At 47.2% G+C, this 26306-nt stretch overlaps 1 protein-coding gene across 2 annotated transcripts in view; it reads right to left on the reverse strand.

The window, feature by feature from the left end:
• MAP2K5 (mitogen-activated protein kinase kinase 5) overlaps positions 1-26306 on the reverse strand; it is a 270085-nt gene that overhangs the window by 52520 nt on the left and 191259 nt on the right. The gene's annotated exons all lie outside the window — the stretch shown is intronic.

The following is a 26306-nucleotide window of genomic DNA, read 5'->3' on the forward strand; positions in this document are numbered from 1 at the left end:
TGACAGGCAAACGCAATACAGTCAATACACTTATAGTGCACAAATATTCAAAACAGAGACGAAGTTGTCTTGTATTATATTACAGCAGTCAATCAAGGGAAGAAACAGTACAACAGAAGAAAATCAAGAGCATGAACAGAGTGATATGCAAAACGTAGGACATAGACATAATATATACAAAGTACAGTCTTGTGAAGGAAAAAACGAGATCCCTATCCAGGGTAAAATCAGAACGGTACACCAGAATCTAACACTGCCAGACTGTACCAGTCAGTATTTTGGAAGCATTTCCGTAAGGCCTCTTTAAGTGACGTGGAGAGAGTATGAATATATAGCAGCCATGTGTCAAAATGTTTCCCTGTCAATTTTTCTTTGTGAAGTGTGGTGTTGGTCCAATCTAAGTGAAATAAGAATGAAAGCCTGGGGTAGAGTAGTGCAATGGGTACGGAATCTGGGGAGAGTATAATTTTTTTCGCTGTCACAGCCAGTTTGACAAGTAAAAATAAGAATTTACTTACCGATAATTCTATTTCTCGTAGTCCGTAGTGGATGCTGGGAACTCCGTAAGGACCATGGGGAATAGCGGCTCCGCAGGAGACTGGGCACAAAAGTAAAGGTTTAGGACTACCTGGTGTGCACTGGCTCCTCCCCCTATGACCCTCCTCCAAGCCTCAGTTAGGATACTGTGCCCGGACGAGCGTACACAATAAGGAAGGATATATGAATCCCGGGTAAGACTCATACCAGCCACACCAATCACACCGTACAACCTGTGATCTGAACCCAGTTAACAGCATGATAACAGAGGAGCCTCTGGATAGATGGCTCACAACAACAATAACCCGATTTAGTTAACAATAACTATGTACAAGTATTGCAGACAATCCGCACTTGGGATGGGCGCCCAGCATCCACTACGGACTACGAGAAATAGAATTATCGGTAAGTAAATTCTTATTTTCTCTGACGTCCTAGTGGATGCTGGGAACTCCGTAAGGACCATGGGGATTATACCAAAGCTCCCAAACGGGCGGGAGAGTGCGGATGACTCTGCAGCACCGAATGAGAGAACTCCAGGTCCTCCTCAGCCAGGGTATCAAATTTGTAGAATTTAGCAAACGTGTTTGCCCCTGACCAAGTAGCTGCTCGGCAAAGTTGTAAAGCCGAGACCCCTCGGGCAGCCGCCCAAGATGAGCCCACCTTCCTTGTGGAATGGGCTTTTACAGATTTTGGCTGTGGCACGCCTGCCACAGAATGTGCAAGCTGAATTGTATTACAAATCCAACGAGCAATAGTCTGCTTAGAAGCAGGAGCACCCAGCTTGTTGGGTGCATACAGGATAAACAGCGAGTCAGACTTTCTGACTCCAGCCGTCCTGGAAACATATATTTTCAGGGCCCTGACTATGTCCAACAACTTGGAGTCCTCCAAGTCACCAGCAGCCGCAGGTACCACAATAGTTTGGTTCAGATGAAACGCTGAAACCACCTTAGGGAGAGAATGAGGACGAGTCCTCAATTCCGCCCTGTCTGAATGGAAGATCAGATAAGGGCTTTTACAGGATAAAGCCGCCAATTCTGACACGCGCCTGGCCGAGGCCAGGGCCAACAGCATGACCACTTTCCATGTGAGATATTTTAACTCCACAGATTCAAGTGGTTCAAACCATTGTGACTTTAGGAACCCCAAAACTACATTGAGATCCCAAGGTGCCACTGGAGGCACAAAAGGAGGCTGTATATGCAGTACCCCTTTTACAAACGTCTGAACTTCAGGAACTGAAGTTAGTTCTTTCTGGAAGAAAATTGACAAGGCCGAAATTTGAACCTTAATGGACCCCAATTTTAGTCCCATAGACACTCCTGTTTGCAGGAAATGCTGGAATCGACCTAATTGAAATTCCTCCATCGGGGCCTTACTGGCCTCGCACCACGCAACATATTTTCGCCAAATGCGGTGATAATGCTTTGCGGTTACATCCTTCCTGGCTTTGATCAGGGTAGGGATGATTTCATCCGGAATGCCTTTTTCCTTCAGGATCCGGCGTTCAACCGCCCTGCCGTCAAACGCAGCCGCGGTAAGTCTTGGAATAGACAGGGTCCTTGATGGAGCAGGTCCCTTCTTAGAGGTAGAGGCCACGGGTCCTCCGTGAGCATCTCTTGAAGTTCCGGGTACCAAGTCCTTCTTGGCCAATCCGGAGCCACGAGTATAGTTCTTACTCCCCTCCGTCTTATAATTCTCAGTACTTTTTGTAAGAGAGGAAGAGGAGGGAACACATACACTGACTGGTACACCCACGGTGTTACCAGAGCGTCCACAGCTATTGCCTGAGGGTCCCTTGACCTGGCGCAATACCTGTCCAATTTTTTGTTTAGGCGGGACGCCATCATGTCCACCTTTGGTTTTTCCCAACGGTTTACAATCATGTGGAAGACTTCTGCTGAGGAAGTCTGTTTCCCAGTTGTCCACTCCCGGAATGAACACTGCTGACAATGCTATCACATGATTTTCCGCCCAGCGAAAAATCCTTGCAGCTTCTGCCATTGCCCTCCTGCTTCTTGTGCCGCCCTGTCTGTCTACGTGGGCGACTGCCGTGATGTTGTCCGACTGGATCAGCACCGGCTGACCCTGAAGCAGAGGTCTTGCTTGGCTTAGGGCATTGTAAATGGCCCTTAGCTCCAAGATATTTATGTGAAGTGATGTCTCCAGGCTTGACCACAAGCCCTGGAAATTTCTTCCCTGTGTGACTGCTCCCCAGCCTCGCAGGCTGGCATCCGTGGTCACCAGGACCCAGTCCTGAATGCCGAATCTGCGCCCTCTAGAAGATGAGCACTCTGCAACCACCACAGGAGAGACACCCTTGTCTTTGGTGACAGGGTTATCCGCTGATGCATCTGAAGATGCGATCCGGACCATTTTTCCAGCAGGTCCCACTGGAAAGTTCTTGCGTGGAATCTGCCGAATGGAATTGCTTCGTAGGAAGCCACCATTTTTCCCAGGACCCTTGTGCACTGATGCACTGACACTTGGCCAGGTTTTAGGAGGTTTCTGACTAGTTCGGATAACTCCCTGGCTTTCTCCTCCTGGAGAAACACCTTTTTCTGGACTGTGTCCAGGATCATCCATAGGAATAGAAGACGTGTCGTCGGGATCAGCTGCGATTTTGGAATATTTAGAATCCAACCGTGCTGCCGCAACACTACTTGAGATAGTGCTACCCTGACTACCAACTGTTCCCTGGATCTTGCCCTTATCCGGAGATCGTCCAAGTAAGGGATAATTAAAACTCCCTTCCTTCGAAGGAGTATCATCATTTCGGCCATTACTTTGGTAAAGACCCGGGGTACCGTGGACAAACCAAACGGCAACGTCCGAAACTGATAGTGACAGTTCTGTACCACAAACCTGAGGTACCCTTGGTGAGAAGGGTAAATTGGGACATGGAGATAAGCATCCTTGATGTCCAGAGACACCATATAATCCCCTTCTTCCAGGTTTGCAATCACCGCTCTGAGTGACTCCATCTCGAATTTGAACCTTTGTATGTAAGTGTTCAAGGATTTCAGATTTAAATTAGGTCTCACCGAGCCGTCCGGCTTCGGTACCACAAACAGCGTGGAATAATACCCCTTTCCCTGTTGTAGGAGGGGTACCTTGATTATCACCTGCTGGGAATACAGCTTGTGAATGGCTTCCCATACCGCCTCCCTGTCGGAGGGAGACGTCGGTAAAGCAGACTTTAGGAAACGGCGAAGGGGAGACGTCTCGAATTCCAATTTGTACCCCTGAGATACCACCTGAAGGATCCAGGGGTCCACCTGTGAGTGAGCCCACTGCACGCTGAAATTTTTGAGACGGGCCCCCACCGTGCCTGAGTCCGCTTGTAAAGCCCCAGCGTCATGCTGAGGACTTGGCAGAAAACGGGAGAGGGCTTCTGTTCCTGGGAACTGGCTGTTTGCTGCAGCCTTTTTCCTCTCCCTCTGCCACGGGGCAGAAATGAGGAGCCTTTTGCCCGCTTGCCCTTATGGGGCCGAAAGGACTGCGCCTGATAATACGGCGTCTTCTTATGTTGAGAGGCTACCTGGGGTAAAAATGTGGATTTCCCAGCCGTTGCCGTGGCCACCAGGTCTGTTAGACCTACCCCAAATAACTCCTCCCTTTTATAAGGCGATACTTCCATATGCCTTTTGGAATCAGCATCACCTGACCACTGTCTTGTCCATAACCCTCTTCTGGCAGAAATGGACAGCGCACTTACTCTTGATGCCAGTCGGCAAATATCCCTCTGTGCATCACGCATATATAGAAATGCATCTTTTAAATGCTCTATAGTTAGTAATATACTGTCCCTATCTAGGGTATCAATATTGTCAGTCAGGGAATCCGACCAAGCCACCCCAGCACTGCACATCCAGGCTGAGGCGATTGCTGGTCGCAGTATCACACCCGTGTGAGTGTATATACATTTTAGGATATTTTCCTGCTTTCTGTCAGCAGGTTCCTTAAGGGCGGCCGTATCCGGGGACGGTAGTGCCACCTGTTTAGACAAGCGTGTGAGCCCTAGGGGGTGTTTCCCAACGTGCCCTATCCTCTGGCGGGAAGGGGTATGATGCTAATAACTTTTTAGGAATTAACAGTTTTTATCGGGGGAAACCCACGCATCATCACACACTTCATTTAATTCCTCAGATGCAGGAAAAACTACAGGCAGTTTTTTTTTCACCCAACATAATACCCTTTTAAGTGGTACTGGTATTATCAGAAATGTGTAAAAACATTTTCCATAGCCTCAATCATGTAACGTGTGGCCCTACAGGAAGTCACATTCGTCTCTTAATCGTCGACACTGGAGTCAGTATCCGTGTCGGCGTCTGTATCTGCCATCTGCGGTAACGGGCGTTTTAGGGCCCTTGATGGCTTTTGAGACACCTGGACAGGCACAGGCTGAGTCGCCGGCTGTCTCATGTCATCAATCTTTTGTAAAGAGCTGACACTGTCACGTAATTCCTTCCATAAGCTCAGCCACTCAGGTGTCGACTCCCTAGGGGGTGACATCTCTGTTACAGGCAATTGCTCCGCCTCCACATCATTTTCCTCCTCATACATGTCGACACAACGTACCGACACACAGCACACACACAGGGAATGCTCTGATAGAGGACAGGACCCCACTAGCCCTTTGGGGAGACAGAGGGAGAGTATGCCAGCACACACCAGAGCGCTATATATATACAGGGATAACCTTATATAAGTGTTTTTCCCCTTATAGCTGCTGTATTGTTAATACTGCGCCTAATTAGTGCCCCCCTCTCTTTGTTAACCCCTTTCTGTAGTGTAGTAACTGCAGGGGAGAGCCAGGGAGCTTCCCTCCAACGGAGCTGTGAGAGAAAATGGCGCCAGTGTGCTGAGGAGATAGGCTCCGCCCCTTTTTCGCGGACTTTTCTCCTGCTTTTTTATGGATTCTGGCAGGGGTTAAAATTCATCCATATAGCCCTGGGGCTATATGTGATGTATTTTCGCCAGCCAAGGTGTTTTTATTGCTGCTCAGGGCGCCCCCCCCTAGCGCCCTGCACCCTCAGTGACCGAAGTGTGAAGTGTGCTGAGGAGCAATGGCGCACAGCTGCAGTGCTGTGCGCTACCTTGGTGAAGACAGGATGTCTTCTGCCGCCGATTTTCCGGACCTCTTCTTGCTTCTGGCTCTGTAAGGGGGCCGGCGGCGCGGCTCTGGGACCGGACTCCGAGGCTGGGCCTGTGTTCGGTCCCTCTGGAGCTAATGGTGTCCAGTAGCCTAAGAAGCCCAATCCACTCTGCACGCAGGTGAGTTCGCTTCTTCTCCCCTTAGTCCCTCGATGCAGTGAGCCTGTTGCCAGCAGGTCTCACTGAAAATAAAAAACCTAAAACTAAACTTTCACTAAGAAGCTCAGGAGAGCCCCTAGTGTGCACCCTTCTCGGCTGGGCACAAAAATCTAACTGAGGCTTGGAGGAGGGTCATAGGGGGAGGAGCCAGTGCACACCAGGTAGTCCTAAACCTTTACTTTTGTGCCCAGTCTCCTGCGGAGCCGCTATTCCCCATGGTCCTTACGGAGTTCCCAGCATCCACTAGGACGTCAGAGAAATACGGTTACCGTTAGATAATGTAGGAAAGGAAGACTTGGGGTAAATACCCCAAAATGCCCAGGATTTAGTGAAGTTTCAATTCATTCGTAATATATAGTTGAAAAGCCTGCCAGAGGGCCTGTACCCTCGGACAGGACCACAAGCAATGAACTATAAAAGAGATTAATTATTATTATTAATTGCCAACAGACATATGTTATATATTTAATAAGCTGCAGATGTGGGAAACAGTATGTGGGTAGGACCACCAGGAGCCTGAATACGAGGTTCCTTGAGCATAGAAGGAACGTATTGAAGAAGAACCTAAAACATAGCCTGTCAAGGCATGTAGTTCATCATCATGCTGGTAAAGTTGAAGTGCTTACTATTCAGGGGATTGAAACAGTAGCACCTACCCCAAGAGGTGGGGACAGATTCAATCGCCTTTGTACAAGAGAGGCTTTCTGGATATTTTCATTGGGTACCCCCTCACTCCTGGTGGTCTCAATGAGAATATTGAATTGAACAACATAGGGGGTTGTTAGATTTTTAGTTTATTGTGACACCTCCAACTCCATTCTCTCTATCAGAAAACTGAATCCTTCCCACAAAAAACTGAATCCTTCTCTCCCCCCCCTCCTTTCCCCACCTTCCCCCCTCCCCTTCTTCTCTACCTTCTTCCTAATTTCCCCCTCCCTCCACCCTCTTCCCCCCCCCCTTCCCCTTTCCCCTTATTCTCTACCTTCTTCCTAATTTCCCCCTCCCTCCACCCTCTTCCCCCCCCCTTTCCGTCCCTTTCTTCCCTGTTTTACAATATATGTTATACCATCGAGAGCGATAAACTCTTTCCTTGTCTTTCAGAAAAGTACCTATAGTTATGTCTTCAATAAGTGGATAAAATAATTTTTAAAAATTATAATTTAAACATAATCAGTGGGCTGTTATGGATTTGTTATGACATATGACTAATGGATAAATATCTCTGTGTATAGAGAATACATATAAGATGTTCCTAGAAGATATTTTATTATATTTTTTATTATTGTTTATTTTTAGGAACAAGAATGTACGTGTTTATATATATATATATTTCTATATTTTTCACTTTTTTATATAAAAAATTTTATAGTGATATAATTATTGAACTATTGTATTATATAATAAACGGTATGTCAAAGGATAGTTCTTGTATAGATTTGAACCCATTACCCCTGGTGCTGCGTGCAGCGGAAAAACCCTCTGAGCTATTGAGGCTGCACTAGACTTGTGGAGGGATTCGTTAATATATATGTAATAGAGAGTATTTGTATTCTAGTCTCCTGGTCAGTTCTAAGAATTGTATTAGTTTTTATTAAAGTTTCTTTTAGAAACTATTGTAGATATATACCACCAAAAAACTATTAAATACTAATAGAAAATATAATTATTAACTGCTGATTATTATTAAGAAATGATGCAATGGATAAATGCTTGTTTTTGGTAGTGAGAATTGTATGTGTTGGGTGGATACACTAATGAGTTACACATGCCGAGCAAAAACATCTGAGTGTAATTAAGGTAATTAGCAGAATGATTGGCTAATCCTGCTATAAAAAGATCCAACACTGCAGCTACGTTATTCCTCTGACGAAACCGCTTGCCCTATTTGCGGAGAAACGCGTAAGGAGGGCACTTCTGACTGATCCCGTTGCCTTCAGTTTCTACATTTCATCTTGTGACCTGTGGCAGGCCGGCGAGCCGTTTGGCCGGGGATACAGCTGAAGCGGGACCTGGCAAAGGAGGCCCGCTCCCCGTGTAATAGGAGCAGCGGTGGCCGTGAGTATCCAGCAATTCATACTACGGCTGGGAAGGAGTCTTTAAAAGGGGTCGTAGCATACCGCGGTGTTCATCTTCTCACACAGCGCTCTCCCCCTCTCCCCTGCTCTGGACATACATCTAATGTGGTACCACAGAGACTGTGAAAAATTGCACTAAAGGGACCAGTGTGTCCATATAATATACAGCTGATACAAATTGGTCACAAGCAGACCTATGGATTGTTACTAAGGGAAACCTTAATGGACGGCTATTTGAAATAAAGGCATGGGATTGAAGCAATTGCACATTTTATAACTTTATAATTTTATCTTTGTGCTCTATGTGGAGTGTATTTAAATAAATTGATTAAAATTCCATTTGATTGTATATCTTTGTTTTAGCGCTCCTTTTTTAAGTTCTTTTATATCTCTGGTAATTAGTGGGTGGAACAGTACCACCAGTAGGAGCTGCAGAAACTTGGTATCAATTAAAACAGTTAATGCGAATAGATTTTTTGGTGGTTATATAAGCGCTGTGTGTTTATGTATTAATATTGAGCAATGAACTATGCCTGCTTCTGGTAAGCCACATTTGAAACAATTAGAGGTTGGGGCATCCCCAATGAGGAATTTCAGTTTAGGAGTAAATTAAGCCTTATATAAAAATTTTTGGTGCATCTCTGTATATGAGATCGAAACCAATGTTTTATCTAAAGTCAGAGTGGCATCTTGAATATATTTCAGTGTGAGATCTGGGAACTCCGACTTCCATCTCAACAAGCCAACATCCCCAGATTCCAAGTTAAGTAAGAGGCGTGATTGGGCGTATATAAAAGCAGTGGAGAAAATACCATTGGGATCGTGGCGTAACGCTCTATCTAAAGAGTTGGTCCTATCTATCTCAGTCAGGGTGGACAGAACTTTTTGTACATAACTACTCGCCTGAAAGAAGGGGAATAAGGGGATCATCAGTGACGGAAATCGTTCCAGCAACTGTCAGTGTGTGAACAGGACTAAATCATCTTTACGTAAAAAATGATGGACATATTGTAGGCCTCCTTTATACCATGTGTGAAATATCTGAGAGGTTTTATGTGGTTTAAAATTAGTGTCTTTGGTTGTTGCAATTTGAATAGCGAGATCCTTGGCCGTTTACCTGCCCAAATAAATGTGGGCAATGATTTGTTCAGTTGAGCGAATGTACTTTTAGGCGGGAGCAATGGGAGCATCTGCAATACATATAAAAACCGCGGAAAGCTAATCATTTTATATAAATGACAACGACCAGTGTACGTCAAAGGGAGGTGAGTCCATTTAGAGAAGTCAGTATAAGTCCTGGCAAGAAGTGAGGAGAAATTTAAGGTGTACAATTTTGATGGATGACTAGGGATTTTTATACCTAAATAGGTGATAGTATCATCGGATGCCCAATGAAAGGGGAACGAAGTTCCCCAACCAGTTTTGGCAGAGGGGAAAAAGGCCAAAGCTTTGGTTTTTGAATTGTTAATTTTAAACCCAGATATTAGTTCAAAGGAATTCAAAATGGAAAGCAAATGGGGCAGTGCCGCATGGAGGTTACTAAAATAAAGTAGGATGTCATCGGCAAATGCTAAGAATTTAAGTTCCAGATGGTTCAATTTATTTCCATGCCATCTATCTTCCTTTAAAAAATGCTGAAAGAGGGGGTCTAATGCCAAGTTGAACAAATGCGGGGAGAGGGGACAACCTTGCCTGGTGCCCCGATGTAATGTAAAATAATGGATGTTGTGGGCATTAATAGTCAAATAAGCTAGTGGTTGGTGGTAAAGGGTGTAAAACACACGTAAAAAGACCAGGCCAAACCCCTGAAGTTGAAGAATTCTACTTAAGTGCGCCCAGGATACCCTATCAAAGGCCTTATCAGCGTCACAACGAGGACTATGTTTCCCGTCTCCCGAGAGTTATGTGTCTTAATCATGGCCGCCAATAATGAGCGGATGTTACGAACGGAATGTCTGTTGCATAGAAAACCTGTCTGCGCAGGGTGTAAAAATATAGGCAAAACCAACTGAAGGCGGGAAAAGCAAGAAGTTTGGTAAAAATCTTGAAGTCTTGATTCAAAAGGGAAATCGGTCTATACGAAGAAACTAAGGTGGGGTCCTTATTTGGTTTGGGTAGAACAATCACCCTAGCTGTATTAAAATCAGGAGGGGCCAAATGATCTGTGAGGATTGAATTATAGAGTCTGGAAAGGTGTTCCCCAATGTGTGGGGAGAGAAGTTTGTAGTATGCGGCGGAGAAGCCATCCGGGCCTGGGGCCTTCCGGTCAGGTAAAGATTTAATCACTACCTCCAATTCTACATCTGTGATGGAAGAACTAAGACGTTCTCTATCATCATCAGAAAGGGTAGGGAGACCTGCCTGAGTTAGAAAATCTAAACCCATAGCGGGCTGGTCAGGGGGTGCCGTGTATAGGGTTTCAAAATAGTCAAGAAGCCCTGACCGGTTTGAATGGATGGGATGGGTTTAGAGGCCGAGAGGCTTTCACTAAGTTAGCCAACAATTTCCCGGGGCGATTACCCCATCAAAAATATTTATTAGATTGGAATGATAAGAATAATTTAGCCTGCTCCGCACAAAGAGTCTCAGTGATCGATTTGGCATCCTTATATAATAGTCGATTAGATTCAGAAGGGTCAGCTAACAATTGTATGTTGAGGTAACTTCGTGGGTTGCATGGGACAGTCTGGCTTGGGAATGTTTTTTCTTAGTGGTGACATAAGATATTATGTGGCCCTGAAGGACCGGTTTTGAGGCCTGCCAAAAAAGATTTATGCCATCCGTATGGACACTATTGTCCTGGGCATAGTTAAGGATTGGGTTAAGTGAAGTTTAAAGTAATCAGAAGAGGCTAGGTAATCTGGAAAGCGCCAATTATGAGAATATGGACAAAGCGTCGATAGGGCAAGTGTGAGGGTAATGGGGGCATGATCAGACAAAAGGATGTCAGCTATGGTCGAGTGCGAAACTCTATGAATCAATGGACCAGAAAGCAACCAATAATCTAATCGAGAAAATACATTATGTGGGTGAGAGAAAATAAGAATTTACTTACCGATAATTCTATTTCTCATAGTCCGTAGTGGATGCTGGGACTCCGTAAGGACCATGGGGAATAGCGGCTCCGCAGGAGACTGGGCACAAAAGTAAAAGCTTGAACTAGCTGGTGTGCACTGGCTCCTCCCCCTATGACCCTCCTCCAAGCCTCAGTTAGGATACTGTGCCCGGACGAGCGTACACAATAAGGAAGGATATATGAATCCCGGGTAAGACTCATACCAGCCACACCAATCACACCGTACAACCTGTGATCTGAACCCAGTTAACAGTATGATAAACGAAGGAGCCTCTGAAAAGATGGCTCACAACAATAATAACCCGAATTTTGTAACAATAACTATATACAAGTATTGCAGACAATCCGCACTTGGGATGGGCGCCCAGCATCCACTACGGACTATGAGAAATAGAATTATCGGTAAGTAAATTCTTATTTTCTCTAACGTCCTAAGTGGATGCTGGGACTCCGTAAGGACCATGGGGATTATACCAAAGCTCCCAAACGGGCGGGAGAGTGCGGATGACTCTGCAGCACCGAATGAGAGAACTCCAGGTCCTCCTCAGCCAGGGTATCAAATTTGTAGAATTTAGCAAACGTGTTTGCCCCTGACCAAGTAGCTGCTCGGCAAAGTTGTAAAGCCGAGACCCCTCGGACAGCCGCCCAAGATGAGCCCACCTTCCTTGTGGAATGGGCTTTTACAGATTTTGGCTGTGGCAGGCCTGCCACAGAATGTGCAAGCTGAATTGTACTACAAATCCAACGAGCAATCGTCTGCTTAGAAGCAGGAGCACCCAGCTTGTTGGGTGCATACAGGATAAACAGCGAGTCAGATTTCCTGACTCCAGCCGTCCTGGAAATATATATTTTCAGGGCCCTGACTACGTCCAGTAACTTGGAGTCCTCCAAGTCCCTAGTAGCCGCAGGCACCACAATAGGCTGGTTCACGTGAAACGCTGAAACCACCTTTGGGAGAAATTGAGGACGAGTCCTCAATTCTGCCCTATCCGTGTGAAAAATCAGGTAAGGGCTTTTATAAGATAAAGCCGCCAATTCTGAGACACGCCTGGCTGAAGCCAGGGCTAACAGCATTACCACCTTCCATGTGAGATATTTTAATTCCACAGTGGTGAGTGGTTCAAACCAATGTGATTTTAGGAACCCCAAAACCACATTGAGATCCCAAGGTGCCACCGGGGGCACAAAAGGAGGCTGTATATGCAGTACCCCTTTGACAAACGTCTGGACTTCAGGCACTGAAGCCAGTTCTTTTTGGAAGAAAATCGACAGGGCCGAAATTTGAACCTTAATGGACCCTAATTTTAGGCCCATAGACAGTCCTGTTTGCAGGAAATGTAGGAAGCGACCCAGTTGAAATTCCTCTGTAGGGGCCTCTTTGGCCTCACACCACGCAACATATTTTCGCCAAATGCGGTGATAATGTTTTGCGGTTACATCCTTCCTGGCCTTTATCAGGGTAGGGATGACTTCTTCTGGAATGCCTTTTTCCTTCAGGATCCGGCGTTCAAACGCCATGCCGTCAAACGCAGCCGCGGTAAGTCTTGGAACAGACAAGGTCCCTGCTGGAGCAGGTCCTTTCTTAGAGGTAGAGGCCACGGGTCCTCCGTGAGCATCTCTTGAAGTTCCGGGTACCAAGTCCTTCTTGGCCAATCCGGAACCACGAGTATAGTTCTTACTCCTCTCCTTTTTATGATTCTCAGTACTTTTGGTATGAGAGGCAGAGGAGGGAACACATACACTGACTGGTACACCCATGGTGTTACCAGAGCGTCCACCGCTATTGCCTGAGGGTCCCTTGACCTGGCGCAATATCTGTCTAGTTTTTTGTTGAGACGGGACGCCATCATGTCCACCTTTGGTTTTTCCCAACGGTTTACCATCTCTTGGAAGACTTCTGGATGAAGTCCCCACTCCCCCGGGTGAAGGTCGTGTCTGCTGAGGAAGCCCGCTTCCCAGTTGTCCACTCCCGGAATGAACACTGCTGACAGTGCTATCACATGATTCTCCGCCCAGCGAAGAATCCTTGCAGCTTCTGCCATCGCCCTCCTGCTTCTCGTGCCGCCCTGTCTGTTTACGTGGGCGACTGACGTGATGTTGTCCGATTGGATCAATACCGCCTGACCCTGAAGCAGGGGTTTTGCTTGACTTAGGGCATTGTAAATGGCCCTTAGTTCCAGAATGTTTATATGAAGAGATGTTTCCATGCTTGACCACAAGCCCTGGAAATTTTGTCCCTGTGTGACTGCTCCCCAGCCTCTCAGGCTGGCATCTGTGGTCACCAGGATCCAATCCTGAATGCCGAATCTGCGGCCCTCTAGTAGATGAGCACTCTGCAGCCACCACAGAAGAGACACCCTTGTCCTTGGCGACAGGGTTATCCGCTGATGCATCTGAAGATGCAATCCGGACCATTTGTCCAGAAGATCCCACTGAAACGTTCTTGCATGGAATCGTCCGAATGGAATCGCTTCGTAAGAAGCCACCATTTTTCCCAGGACCCTCGTGCACTGATGCACTGACACCAGGCCAGGTTTTAGGAGATTCCTGACTAGCTCGGATAACTCCCTGGCCTTCTCCTCTGGGAGAAACACCTTTTTCTGGACTGTGTCCAGAATCATTCCTAGGAACAGGAGACGTGTTGTTGGAATCAGCTGCGATTTTGGAATATTTAGAATCCACCCGTGCTGACGTAACACTAACTGAGATAGTGCTACTCCGACTTCTAACTGTTCCCTGGACCTTGCCCTTATCAGGAGATCGTCCAAGTAAGGGATAATTAAAACGCCTTTTCTTCGAAGAAGAATCATCATTTCGGCCATTACCTTGGTAAAGACCCGAGGTGCCGTGGACAACCCAAAAGGCAGCGTCTGAAACTGATAATGACAGTTTTGTACTACAAACCTGAGGTACCCTTGGTGAGAAGGGTAGATTGGGACGTGGAGATAAGCATCTTTGATGTCCAGAGACACCATATAGTCCCCTTCTTCCAGGTTTGCTATCACTGCTCTGAGTGACTCCATCTTGAATTTGAACCTCTTTATGTAAGTGTTCAAGGATTTTAGATTTAAAATTGGTCTCACCGAGCCGTCCGGCTTCGGTACCACAAACAGCGTGGAATAATACCCCTTTCCCTGTTGTAGGAGAGGTACCTTGATTATCACCTGCTGGGAATACAGCTTGTGAATGGCTTCCAAAACTACCTCCCTGTCGGAGGGAGACTTTGGTAGAGCAGACTTCAGGAACCGGCGAGGGGGAGACTTCTCGAATTCCAGTTTGTACCCCTGTGATACTACCTGCAGAATCCAGGGGTCCACTTGCAAGTGAGCCCACTGCGCGTTGAAATTTTTGAGACGGGCCCCCACCGTGTCCGAGTCCGCTTGTAAAGCCCCAGCGTCATGCTGAAGACTTGGCAGAAGCAGAGGAGGGCTTCTGCTCCTGGGAAGAGGCTGCCTGGTGCAGTCTTTTTCCTCTTCCTCTGCCCCGGGGCAGAAATGAGTGGCCTTTTGCCCGCCTGTACTTATGGGAACGAAAGGACTGAGTTTGAAAAGACAGTGTCTTTTTCTGCTGAGAGGTGACCTGGGGTAAAAAGGTGGACTTTCCGGCCGTTGCCGTGGCCACCAGGTCCGATAGACCGGCCCCAAATAACTCCTCCCCTTTATACGGCAATACTTCCATATGTCGTTTGGAATCCGCATCCCCTGACCACTGTCGCGTCCATAACGCTCTTCTGGCAGAAATGGACATAGCACTCACTCTTGATGCCAGGGTGCAAATATCCCTCTGTGCATCACGCATATATAGTAATGCATCCTTCAAATGCTCTATAGTTAGTAATATACTGTCCCTATCCAGGGTATCAATATTTTCAGTCAGGGAATCCGACCACGCCACTCCAGCACTGCACATCCAGGCTGAGGCGATTGCTGGTCGCAGTATAACACCAGTATGTGTGTATATACCCTTCAGGATATTTTCCAGCCTTCTATCCGCTGGTTCTTTGAGGGCGGCCGTATCAGGAGACGGTAACGCTACTTGTTTAGATAAATGTGTGAGCGCTTTATCTACTCTAGGGGGTGTTTCCCAACGCGCCCTAACCTCTGGCGGGAAAGGGTATAGTGCCAATAATTTATTAGAAATTAGCACTTTTTTATCGGGGGAAACCCACGCTTTAACACACACCTCATTTAATTCATCTGACTCAGGAAAAACTACTGGTAGTTTTTTTACTCCCCACATAATACCCTTCTTTGTGGTACTTGTAGTGTCAGAAATGTTCAATGCCTCCTTCATTGCCGTGATCATGTAACGTGTGGCCCTACTGGACATTACGTTTGTCTCCTCACCGTCGACACTGGACTCAGTATCTGTGTCTGGGTCTGTGTCGACCCACTGAGGTAACGGGCGTTTTATCGCCCCTGACGGTGTCTGAGACGCCTGGACAGGCACTAATTGATTTGTCGGCTGTCTCATGTCATCAACAGTTTTTTGTAAAGTGCTGACATTGTCACGTAGTTCTTTAAATACAACCATCCAGTCAGGTGTCGACTCCCTAGGAGGTGACATCACTAACACAGGCAATTGCTCTGCTTCCACATCATTTTCCTCCTCATACATGTCGACACAATCGTACCGACACCCAGCACACACACAGGGAATGCTCTGATAGAGGACAGGACCCCACTAGCCCTTTGGGGAGACAGAGGGAGAGTTTGCCAGCACACACCAGAGCGCTATATATATAGGGATAACCTTATATAAGTGTTACTCCCTTTTATAGCTGCTGTTTATAATTTAGCTGCCAATAATGCCCCCCCTCTCTCGTTTTTACCCTGATTCTGTAGGGACTGCAGGGGAGAGTCAGGGAGCCGTCCTTCCAGCGGAACTGTGAGGGAAAATGGCGCTTGTGTGCTGAGGAGATAGGCTCCGCCCCTTCACGACGGCCTTATCTCCCGCTTTTTTCTGGAAAACTGGCAGGGGTTAAATACATCCATATAGCCCAGGAGCTATATGTGATGTATTTCTTTTGCCATCCTAAGGTATTTCTGTTTTTATTGCGTCTCAGGGCGCTCCCCCCCAGCGCCCTGCACCCTCAGTGACCGGAGTGTGAAGTGTGCTGAGAGCAATGGCGCACAGCTGCAGTGCTGTGCGCTACCTTAGTTGAAGACAGGAACGTCTTCTGCCGCCGATTTCACCGGACCTCTTCGTTCTTCTGGCTCTGTAAGGGGGCCGGCGGCGCGGCTCCGGGACCCATCCAGGCTGAACCTGTGATCGTCCCTCTGGAGCTAATGTCCAGTAGCCTAAGAAGCCCAATCCACTCTGCACGCAGGTGAGTTCGCTTCTTCTCCCCTTAGTCCCACGATGCAGTGAGCCTGTTGCCAGCAGGACTCACTGAAAATAAAAAACCTAAAATAAACTTTTACTCTAAGCAGCTCAGGAGAGCCACCTAGCATGCACCCTTCTCGTTCGGGCACAAAAATCTAACTGAGGCTTGGAGGAGGGTCATAGGGGGAGGAGCCAGTGCACACCAGCTAGTTCAAGCTTTTACTTTTGTGCCCAGTCTCCTGCGGAGCCGCTATTCCCCATGGTCCTTACGGAGTCCCAGCATCCACTTAGGACGTTAGAGAAATAGGATTTTAATTATCTACCGGTAAATCCTTTTCTTGTAGTCCGTAGAGGATACTGGGGTTCCATTTAGTACCATAGGGTATAGACGGGTCCACTAGGAGCCATGGGCACTTTAAGAATTTGATAGTGTGGGCTGGCTCCTCCCTCTATGCCCCTCCTACCAGACTCAGTCTAGGAAACTGTGCCCGAGGAGACAGACATACTTTGAGAGAAGGATAGTGGTGAGATTCCGAACCAGCACACACAAGAGGAAAGCCAAGCTAACCAAACTTGAAACAGGAACAGCAACGGCTGAACCAACATTACTTAACTAAGTAACAGTGCAGGAAAAACGAAGCACCGGGCGGGTGCCCAGAATCCTCTACGGACTACGAGAAAAGGGTTTACCGGAAGGTAATTAAAATCCTATTTTCTCTTACGTCCTAGAGGATACTGAGGTTCCATTTAGTACCATGGGGATGTACCAAAGCTCCCAAACCGGGTAGGAGAGTGCTGAGGTTCCTACAGAACTGATTGACCAAACTGAAGGTCCTCAGAGGCCAAAGTATCAAACTTGTAGAACTTAGCAAACGTGTTCGAACCTGACCAAGAACCTGCTCGTCAGAGCTGTAAAGTCGATACACCCTGGGCAGCCGCCCAGGAAGAACCCACTGACCTAGTAGAGTGGGCCTGTACAGATTTTGGACATGGCAAACCTGCCGTGGAATAAGCATGCTGGATAGTAAGCCTGATCCAGCGTGCAATTGTCTGCTTTGAAGCAGGACACCCAATTTTATTGGGATCATAAAGAACAAACAGCTAGTCCGATTTTCTGTGACGAGCTGTTCACTTCACATACACCTTCAGAGCCCTCACCACATCCAAAGACTTCGAAGTAGCAGAGGTGTCGGTAACAACCGGAACCACAATAGGTTGGTTGATGTGAAACGCAGACACCACTTTAGGAAGAAATTGCTTTCTGAGTTCAGCTCTGTCCTCATGGAAAATTAAATAAGGACTTTTGTGAGACAAAGCCCCCCGCTCCGACACACATCTTGCTGAAGTCAAGGCCAACAGTGTGACGGTCTACCACGTAAGATATTTTACGTCCACCTCCTGTAACGGTTCAAACCAGTCCGATTGGAGGAACTGCAGCACCACATTGAGATCCCAAGATGCCGTGGGAGGCACAAAGGGAGGTTGGATGTGCAGAACATCTTTCAAGAAAGTCTGGACCTCAGGGAGAGAAGCCAATTGTCTTTGAAAGAAAATGGACAAGGCCGAAATCTGGACTTTTATGGCACCCAGACGTAAGCCCACATCCATACCTGACTGCAGAAAAAGCAGGAAACGTCCTAGATGAAATTCCACCGCAGAATAATTTCTGCTCTCACACCAAGAGACGTATTTCTTCCAAATACGATGGTAATGCTTAGACGTTACCCCCTTCCTGGCTTGGATCATAGTCGGGATAACCTTGTTAGGGATCCCTTTCCTAGCTAGAATCAGCCGTTCAACTTCCATGCCGTCCAACGTAGCTGCGGTAAGTCCTGATAGACGAACGGGTCCTGTTGCAGAAGATCCTCGCGAAGAGGTAGAGGCCATGGATCTTCGAGGAGCATCTCCAGAAGGTCCGCATACCAGGCCCTTCTTGGCCAGTCCGTAGCAATAAATACTGCCTGAACCTTTTCCCTTTTTATTCGCTTTGGAATTCTTGGGATCAGAGGAAGTGGAGGAAACACATACACCATCTGATAGACACATGGAGTCGTCAGGGCGTCTACCGCCACTGCATGTGGGTATCTCGACCTGGAACAATACCGCCTGAGCTTCTTGTTGAGACGAGAGGCCATCATGTTAATCTGTGGATATCCCCATCAACATGTCAAGCATCTGAACACTTCCGGGTGAAGGCCCCACTCCCCCGGGTGCAGGTCGTGTCTGCTGCGGAAGTCTGCTTCCCAGTTGTCTACTCCCGGAATGAAGACCGCTGACAACGCCACAGAGTTTTTTCTGCCCAGAGGAGAATTCTTGACACCTCCGATATTGCTGCTCTGCTTTTCGTTCCGCCTAGTCGGTTTATGTACGTCACCGCCGTCACATTGTCCGACTGGACCTGAATGGCCCTATCCTGAAGAAGATGTGAGGCCTGCAGAAGGGCGTTGTATATGGCCCTGAGTTCCAGAATGTTGATTGGAAGGATGACTTCCTGACTTGACCATCTTACTTGAAACTGCACCCTCTGGGTGACTGCTCCCCAACCTCTGAGGCTTGCGTCTGTGGTTAACAGAATCCAGTTCTGAATTCCGAACCTGCGACCCTCGACAAGGTGAGAAGTCTGTAACAACCACAGAAGGGAGATCCTGGCTTTTGGCGAGATGGATCCTCTGGTGCATGTGAAGATGCAATCTGGACCATTTGTCCAACAGATCGAGCTGGAAGAGTCTTGCACGAAACCTTCCGTATTGAAGCGCCTCGTAAGCAGCCACCATTTTCCCCAGAAGGCGAATGCATAGATGCACCGATATCCGGGTTGGCTTCAGGACATCCCGAACCATCGACTTGATTACCAATGCCTTTTCCAACGGAAGGAACACTTTCTGCGACTCTGTGTCCAGTATCATTCCCAGGAATGGAAGCCTCCATGTTGGCTCCAGGTGAGATTTCGGAAGGTTCAGAATACACCCGTGATCCTGGAGGAGTTTGGTTGAGAGACCAATGCTGTCCAGCAACCTTTCCCTGGACGGTGCTTTTATCAGGAGATCGTCTCCGTTTGCGGAGTAGAAACATCATCTCTGCCATCACCTTGATGAACACCCTAGGTGCCATGGAGAGACCAAATGGCAGGGCCTGGAACTGGTAGTGACAGTCCTGCAGTGCAAACCGTAGGTAAGCCTGATGAGGCTGCCAGATCGGAATGTGAAGGTACGCATCCTTGATATCCAGAGACACTAGGAATTCCCCCTCCTCCAGACCTGAGATTACCGCTCTCAGAGACTCCTTCTTGAATTTGAACACTCGTAAGTACGGGTTCAACGACTTGAGGTTCAGAATCGGCCTTACCGAACCGTCCGGCTTCGGTACTACAAACAGGTTGGAATAGTACCACTTGTTTTGCAGATGAGGTGGAACTGGAACAATGACTTGAGTCTGTACCAGTTTTTGGATGGCATGCTGTAAAGTTATACTCGCCTCTTGTGAAACTGGTAAGCCTGATTTGAAGAATCTGTGAGGTGGGAGCTCCATGACCCAGGGATCCTGGCACGAACTTAACCAGATCTGACTGAAGAATCGTAGTCTGGCTCCCACCTGACAGCCTTCCAGGCATTGTGGTCCATCGTCATGCTGTAGGCTTTGAGGAAGCAGAGCCTGAGCTCTGTTCCTGAGCACCTGCAGTTGCTGGTTTACCTCTTGCGCCGCTGGTGGACGTAGAAGCACCTCTGGATTTGCCCTTGAACTTGACCGAAAGGACTGCAACTTAGAAGCTGAATAAGTCTTCTTGGTTAGGGGGGCTGCAGAAGGAAGATACGTAGACTTACCCGCAGTAGCTTTGGAGATACATTTGTCTAGTTCATCTCCAAACAAGGCATCTCCCGTGAATAGCAGGCCTTCCACGCCTTTCCTGGAGTCCGCGTCAGCAGTCCACTGGCGAAGTCACAAGCCTCTGCGTGCCGACACTGCCATAGCGGTGGTGGATGCATTAAGCAAGCCTATCTCTTTTATGGCCTCCACCATAAAGTCCGCAGAGTCCTGTATATGCTGCAGGAGTAAAACAACATCCCCCCTAGGCAAGGAATCTAACCCCTCAATTAGGTTACCTGACCATTTGGCAATAGCTTTTGTGATCCATGCACATGCAATAGTGGGTCTTTGGGCCACTCCAGCACCGGTGTAAAATAAATTTAGTCTCAATTTTACGATCAGCCGTGTCTTTTAGGGAGGCTGCATCAGGGACAGGCAATTCAATCTTTCGTGACAACCTAGAGACTGATGCGTTCACTATGGGTGGATTTTCCCAATTTTTCTTATCTTCCAAAAGAAAAGATGAGAGCAACCTTTTAGGGATTTGAAATTTCTTATCAGGATTAACCCATGGTTGTTTAAACAGGGTATTCAATTCCTTTGACGCAGGAAAAGTGACTGAGGACTTCTTTTTTACATTAACATAAGATTCCTCACACTACTCTGACACCTTATCAGGAATATGCAGAACATCTCTGATAGCCTCTATAAGAGCCTCTATTACCTGTGACAGAGCTGCATCCACCCCTCCAAATCCACCTCACCCTCCTCCATGTCTGACCTGTCAGTGTCAGAGTCAGACTGCAGGATATGGGCCAGAGATCGCTTTTGCGGACAAATGGGAGGGGATTGAGACGCTGTGTTGGGGACTGAGTCTCTGTTCATAAACTCATCCACAGTCTGTTTTAAGTATTGCGTCTCTTTCTCACTGCGGGACAATTTTGTAGAAAGAGTGGAGATAATTTCTTTAAGAGAATTAACCCACTCCGGTTCAGCCCCGATATTCTGGGAAGGTGCACTGCCCCGAGTACCCAATAATGAGCCCCCTGGTGAGAAAATACACTCCGCTGTACACGAAACACACTCTTTGCCTGACATAATGTAAATGTGACAGCACACACCCACACACACAGGAAAAGGTTAAGCACAATTAACGCACACACAGCCCTTCAGGGAGACACACAGTTGTTGTAGCCAAGCCCCACCGAGCCCTCACTGCTAATGCCAAGCTTAGCTGGGTCGCAGACCAAGTACCCGGATATGGGACTTAGTACACTATTAGATGCTCCCCCCTGCTATGACCCCCTGGTACCGCTGAGGTAGTTTGGAGTCACACCGGAGAGCTGTCCGTCCCTGTCAGTCAGCATCCCACTGCAGAGGAAAAATGGCGCTGGTGAGCTGCTGGATCCTCTCATAGTGAAGCCCCGCCCCTTCAATGGCGCGCGGTCTTCCCGCTTTTTTTATACTGACTGAGGTAATTTTTCTGCTTAAAATGGAGCAGAACCGTTTTAAGGCTGTGTTTGCCAGTCTGGGTACTGTGTACAGAGACACAGTTGTGTACTGTGTCCGGAGACGCATTCCGCCCTGTTGAGAAGCCGTGCGTCTCCGTACCCTCGTGCCACCATAATGGCTGGCGCCCCGCTAACCGGGACGCCAGCTCAGTACTCACCACTCTTCATTCTTCTGGCTCTGTTAGGGGTGGCAGCGTGCTGCGGGAATGTACGCTCGCCGTGGTGGGGCTTGCGAATAGTTCCCTCAGGAGCTCAGTGTCCTGTTAGCGGGGAACGGGACCATTAACCCTTCAAGGAGGTAGGGCCGTTCCTCCTTTTAAGTCCCATGAAGCAGGCATGCTGGTGCCAACCAGCCCTGCCTGAAAATAACAAACATATAAAATAAATGCAGAAAACTCTTCGGGAGCTTCCTTCAGCGTGACCGGCTCCTCCGGGCACATTTTCTAAACTGAGTCTGGTAGGAGGGGAATAGAGGGAGGAGCCAGCTCACACTATCAAATTTTTAAAGTGCCCATGGCTCCTAGTGGACCCGTCTATACCCCATGGTACTAAATGGAACCCCAGTATCCTCTAGGATGTAAGAGAAATAACAAAAGCTAAGTACAGCTGTATAAAGGAGTTACTGAAGGTGGGGAAGCGGACTCTGTGGGTTTTGTAAAAGTGTCAAGGACATAATGCTCTGCCTGTTCTTGTCCCTTACAGGATTGGGCAGGGTGAAAAACTGTGAGGCCAATAAAGAGCTAAGGCTAGGCGTCATAACTGCACCCACACTGTGTGCCCAGAACTGAATGCGTATATTCGCTTGTATGCAGAGCTGTAGGCTGGGCCACTGATATACAGTACATACACTTGGGGGGTAATTCCAAGTTAATCGCAGCAAGAAATTTTTTAGCAGTTGGGCAAAACCATGTGCACTGCAGGGGGGGCAGATATAACATTTGCAGAGAGAGTTAGATTTGGGTGGGTTATTTTGTTTCTGTGCAGGGTAAATACTGGCTGCTTTATTTTTACACTGCAATTTAGATTGCAGATTGAACTCACCACACCCAAATCTATCTCTCTCTGCAAATGTTATATCTGCCTCCCCTGCAGTACACATGGTTTTGCCCAACTGCTAAAAAATTTCCTGCTGCGATCAACTTGGAATTACCCCCTTGGTTTCCTAGCAGTGATCAGTGCACCTGCTCTATTCTTCGTGAAAAAGATCCATCTGAAAACATGTACGCACAACTCTACATAGCATGTAATTCCGATGATGCACACCCTCAGTAAACTTTACCTTCACTAAACTTTTCGTAAGGGCATGCACCCTATTACTGCTCTGAATTGCCTGTAGTTAATTACAATGGACTACGGAGCATGGGCGAGATCTGTCCTAGAAACTGAGTTGCATTCAAGTTTGCATCAGCCCCAATGTCTGCAAATCACTGCTTGGCCACATGATTACTGTAAGCAGGCTCGGACTGGCCCACAGGAGCACAGGGGAAAATACCGGTAGGCCCCACTGCCTGGGGGGCCCTCCTCCCCTAGGGATCAGGTTCTAGACTGTGCACTTGAATTATATATTATACATATGTTACCTTATACTGCACAGGATTATGATGTATTCTCTACAGTACATTGCTTTCATTAATCTGGCACATTATCATGCATTCACTAACATTAATTACTATATAAATTATCAAGGAGTCCAGACCAGGTACTCTATAATGGTTAGCCAAACCTCTGTGGTGGCTGGCCACACCCCCTTTGGAGGCTGGCCATACCTCTAATCATGGGCCCCTACCACTGCATACCCCCGGTGGGCCCTTCATGCTCCAGTCCGACACTGACTGTAAGTGACCAATCACTGTGACTGACCAGTCCAGTGCCTGTCAACCGGGAACACCATGATTGGTTCCAAGCAGCCTCACTATAAACTACAGCTTTTACCATCATAAAAATTGCAACTATAATGGGATCGCATCCAGGGGGTCATTCCGAGTTATTCGCTCGCTAGCTGCTTTTAGCAGCATTGCACACGCTAGGCCGCCGCCCTCTGGGAGTGTATGTTAGCCTAGCAGAATTGCGAACGAAAGAGTAGCAGAATTGCGAATTAATAATTCTTAGCAGTTTCTGAGTAGCTCGAGACTTACTCCTACACTGCGATCAGCTCAGCCCGTTTTGTTCCTGGTTTGACGTCACAAACACGCCCTGCGTTCGGCCAGCCACTCCCCCGTTTCTCCAGACACTCCCGCGTTTTATCCTGGCACGCCTGCGTTTTTCCGCACACTCCCAGAAAACGGTCAGTTTCCGCCCAGAAACACCCACTTCCTGTCAATCACAATCCGATCACTTCAACGATGAAAATTCTTCATTCGGACATGAGTAAATCTACTAAGTTTTGTGCTAAAATACTTAGCGCATGCGCGCTGCGTACCATGCGCATGCGCATTTTTGCCTTAATCGCTCCGTTGCGAAAATCGGCAACCAGCGAACAACTCGGAATGACCCTCCCAGACTGTAATTGCAGCATGTAAATGTATGCCATAGAGGATAAAAGCACAGCACATAAAGACAATCGGTTCATGTTCACAGTAAAATAGGAATATAGTACCACACACTTCCAAAATTACAGTAGCTCTAAAAACACCTCTTTAAAGGTTGGATATATTTTGACAGTCAATTACATGGTTTCAAACCATTCATTTCAATAGTGCTTTCAATTATTTACATTCATATATATTTTACATAATTACATCAGTGTCTGTAATATGCAATCATGTAACCGCCTGGGAACATGTGTGATTGGCTGCCTGGAGCTACCACTCATATCTGTGCATGTTTCTTAGATAGTTCCTAGCATCTTGTGTCTCCAGCTTCCTTCTACAGATAAACAGTTTATCGCAGCGGTGCGATCGGGTCAGTACTGCGCATGCGCCGGCGCCACAGGGCCGTCGTTGCCTAGCGATCGCCTCTGCCTGATTGACAGGCAGAGGCGGTTGCTGGGCGGGAGGGGGCTGGACAGCGGCGTTAAGCCGCCGTTTAGGGGGGCGCTGTCCGGCCAACGCAGGCATGGCGGGCGGCAGCTGCGTGACGTCACACGCAACCACTGCAACCTGGGCAGCGAAGAGGTTCTCCCGGCCAGCCGCAGGAGCTGCGCTGGCCAGGAGGTACTCCTGAAATGCAAAAGCATTGCCGCTGTGCGATGCTTTTGCACTTTTGCAGGGGGGCCGGCACTGACATGCGGGGCGGACTAGCCCTGTGCTGGGCATCCCCCCGCATGTCTGAGTGCCTGATCATAGCTGTGCTAAATTTACCAAAGCTACGATCAACTCGGAATGACCCCCTATGAGCATAAGGCCCGTGGACCAAAGACTACTGTTGGACTACAGTATATGGGGAGAGGAAAAGCACAATTAGCCTGGGCCTAAGGGTTTATCCTAGGCTCTTTGCCATCACAGTGTCATAGAGAATGAGTGACAATATTTTTAGGGGCTGGGAAGGGACCATTTGCAGGGGAGAGGAGGACTATTTTTAAGCCACTTTTTTTTTTCTTCTTTGGGTTATTGGATGTCTGTCAGGACAGGAGAGGCCTACCCAGGCTCGCTTTACCTCTGCAGCTTGTAGAGAAGTAAGGTTATCTGATATCCCAGCTAGCAGTAGATCACTATTCTTAGGGACCTATTAATGCAGCAATATAAAGGAAAACTGGATCAACTCTCACCACCTGCTCGGACGCAGCCATCCATGATTCACAAGGTACTCCCGGCAATGCTGCCATCGAGTTACTGTGTCAACAATGTGATAATCCCGCATTTGGTGCTTTGTGTTTGCATTATACAGTAAGTAACTGTGATCACCTGCCTAGGCACACTGTTGGGATCGGAGGCCAACAACTGGATCCCAGCACTAGAAGGAGACGAGGCTCTCCATCTGGACCCATTTTTATGCATCATTTTAATCTGTTAATGTGCCTATTTCTATGCCAGGCACATATACTGGGGAATGCTCCCATACTTATTTGTATTCTTCTGTGTTCACTTTTCGTGCAACATGCGGTCCATAACAAAATGCAGAAATGGACAAAACAAAAACATATAATTTCAAAGTATTACTAGTAAGCCTACGTCCCTTAATTAGATGCTCACTGTATTTTTGATGAAGTCCCATCTATGTCCCAGGTTACCGTCTTGGTTAAAGAAGCCTGTCCAGTAGGCAACAAAGTATGATAAAAGAGACCTTTTTACATTGTACTACTTTTATTTCATCACACACATTAAAGAGGCAAAACTAGTTAATTTCTGTGTTCATGGAATTTTCTTCACTAATAAGATAGTTTCAGGAGGCAGCATGAAATAATTCCAGATTTAAATCATTCATTTTCAGGAGTAATATGGGGTGGATTATACTAGCTCAATTGCTTTTTAAAAATGCCCACGGCAGCGTCTTGTCAAATGTCCAAAGCATTCGGTAAAAAAGCTTTCTAAATAAAATGTATTATGTTCAATCAGACCCTATCACACAGAGAATTTTAATCGCTTGTTACAAGCTGCGTGCTAGTAAAAGGTATTGCAGTACTCTTGCTTCTATATAAATACTCTATATAAATATTCGGCAAAGCTGGAAAAGCAGTAGCAATAACAGTACTCCCATCCCCAAATTTGCTATAAAAATATA

This window comes from Pseudophryne corroboree, chromosome 6, assembly GCF_028390025.1.
Source record: "Pseudophryne corroboree isolate aPseCor3 chromosome 6, aPseCor3.hap2, whole genome shotgun sequence".
Lineage (NCBI taxonomy): Eukaryota > Metazoa > Chordata > Amphibia > Anura > Myobatrachidae > Pseudophryne > Pseudophryne corroboree.